Source organism: Lytechinus variegatus, chromosome 15 (assembly GCF_018143015.1).
Source record: "Lytechinus variegatus isolate NC3 chromosome 15, Lvar_3.0, whole genome shotgun sequence".
In the NCBI taxonomy this organism is placed as follows: domain Eukaryota; kingdom Metazoa; phylum Echinodermata; class Echinoidea; order Temnopleuroida; family Toxopneustidae; genus Lytechinus; species Lytechinus variegatus.
Window position 1 is genome coordinate 22,194,754 of NC_054754.1, and position 2,235 is coordinate 22,196,988.

At 43.1% G+C, this 2,235-nt stretch overlaps 1 long non-coding RNA gene across 1 annotated transcript; it reads left to right on the forward strand.

The window, feature by feature from the left end:
- Positions 1-419: 419 nt before the first annotated feature.
- LOC121428556 lies at positions 420-1,883 on the forward strand. Its single transcript, XR_005971809.1, has 2 exons — positions 420-492; positions 1,769-1,883. It is a non-coding gene; the product is annotated as an uncharacterized LOC121428556 (long non-coding RNA).
- The last annotated feature ends 352 nt before the right edge of the window (positions 1,884-2,235 follow it).

The following is a 2,235-nucleotide window of genomic DNA, read 5'->3' on the forward strand; positions in this document are numbered from 1 at the left end:
CAAGTGGTAATTAGACCAAGTGGTCGTTAGACCAATTGGCTATTAGTCCAAGTGGTCATTAGACCAAGTGGCTATTAGACCAAGTGGTCATTAGACTAACTGGCTATTAGACCAAGTGGTCATTAGACCTAAAGAGAATTGGACTAAGTAGATTCAGCCCGAATGTTGTTAACCCATGTGATGACTAGACCAAGTGATAATATACCATCTGTCAGTAAACCAAACCAACTAACAACACCTGTGCCTAACAGCGCTTTCTGTGCGTTCAGTCTGCTCATGGTGTTAGTGGCTGATTTGTTAGTGACTTGTTATAGCGCTAACAAAACTTTCACTGACAGCGTTTCTGTGTTGCCGCTATAAGAGAATAAAGAACCCCATTAACGGAAAATTTAATAATATATTTTCTCCATTTCATGCATAGAAATGTCAACTCAGCACAACAACACATACCCTAGTGACAGAGCCAAAGACAGAGCAAAAGACATAAATAAGGTAAAAAAAAGAAAGAGAAGTTTGTTGTCCGAGAATCAGAGAGTATAAAGCATTAAAGCCAGCCTGACACTTGCACGATTTTGTGTCACGCATTGGCAAGACTCAAGTCGTGCCAATGCGCAAACTAGTCGTGAACTGGCGTGAAGTGTGCGTAAACACGTCGTGACACGTCGTGACTGCGTGCCATGTCGGGACGAGAATTTTGAAATGTTCAAAATTTTGGTCACGACAAAATTTAGCGACCGGGTCGTGAACTATGCGCAAACTGTTCGTGAACTCGTCGGGACGATGCGGAAGGATGCATGCCAGTGCGTGCATGGCAGTGCGCGCAATGCCACGACTGTAACAAACTGCCACGAATAGATCACGAACAGCTCACGTCGAGTTCACGAATAGTTCAGCACGACACCGTCCGAATTGCACAAACTCGTCGTGCCAATGCGGGAAGTGCGTGAGCTATGCGCAAAATATGCGTGAACTCGTCGTGCCAGTTCGTGTCAATGTGCACACTGACGGGCGCGCATTCGTGAACTATTCGTGAATTCGTCGTGAACTCGTCGTGAACTTGTCATGAACTATGCGTGAACAAGTCGTAAACATTGCAGGAGCCTCCCAGTTCGTGCCCCCAAATTGCACGACTTGCCACGACAAAATCGTGGCCAAAAGTCGTGCAAGTGTCAGCCTGGCTGCACGATTTTGTGTCAAGCATTGGCAAGACTCAAGTCGGGCCAATGCGCAAACTAGTCGTGAACTGGCATGAAGTGTGCGTAAACACGTCGTGACACGTCGTGACTGCGTGCCATGTCGGGACGAGAATTGTGAAATGTTCAAAATTTTGGTCACGACAAAATTTAGCGACCGGGTCTTGAACTATGCGCAAACTGTTCGTGAACTCGTCGTGAACTCGTCGGGAAGATGCGGGAGGATGCGTGGCAGTGAACTATGCGTGAACAAGTCGTAAACAGTGCGGGAGCCTCCCAGTTCGTGCCCCAAAATGGCACGACTTGCCACGACAAAATCGTGGCCAAAAGTCGTGCAAGTGTCAGCCTTGCTTAAAGGCAGTGATATGAAGAATTGTTGTTGCTGATGGAGTTGGAAATATTTTTATAAGCTTAATTCTAATTTCTCTGTTGGTAGTTACTCACCCCCCCCCAAAAAAAAAAATAGTGTTAATTCACTTCTGTTTTCATGCGAGATTTGTCGAGGTTGTATATTGGTTTGTATTCTATCAATTTTTTAATCATTATTTTTCTTTGTTTGCATTGCATTTTGTTAGATCTCTATAAAGGGTCCAGGTGTCGATCTTGAAATCGATGTATCCAGCAGGAGAAAGATCATTTTCATGGTGAACAACTATGAAGTGCAAATAAATGTACTGCCAAAAACCAAAGTGAGTATATAATTAAAAACGGACAACCTCACTGTGATATTATTCCTAATTGTTAAAACAAATTATTTCATACCGTATAATAATTTGAATTGGAACAAGTGTCATATCAGGGAGGGGAGGTTAAGAGAACACCCTTCCTGGTACGACTATCACAACAACTACATCAACAATACAAAACCGAAAAGAGACGAAAATAGAGACAAAATTTGTAAAGTTACCTTAACACTTCTTTTAATACGCAAAGAGCGCCCCCATGCGCTGACAAATATCGCACATGTACATGACATACCTCCCCCCTTAAAAGAAGAAAGTTATAGCATTTTAACTTTCCTTCATTTAAAGAAGCATGTTGA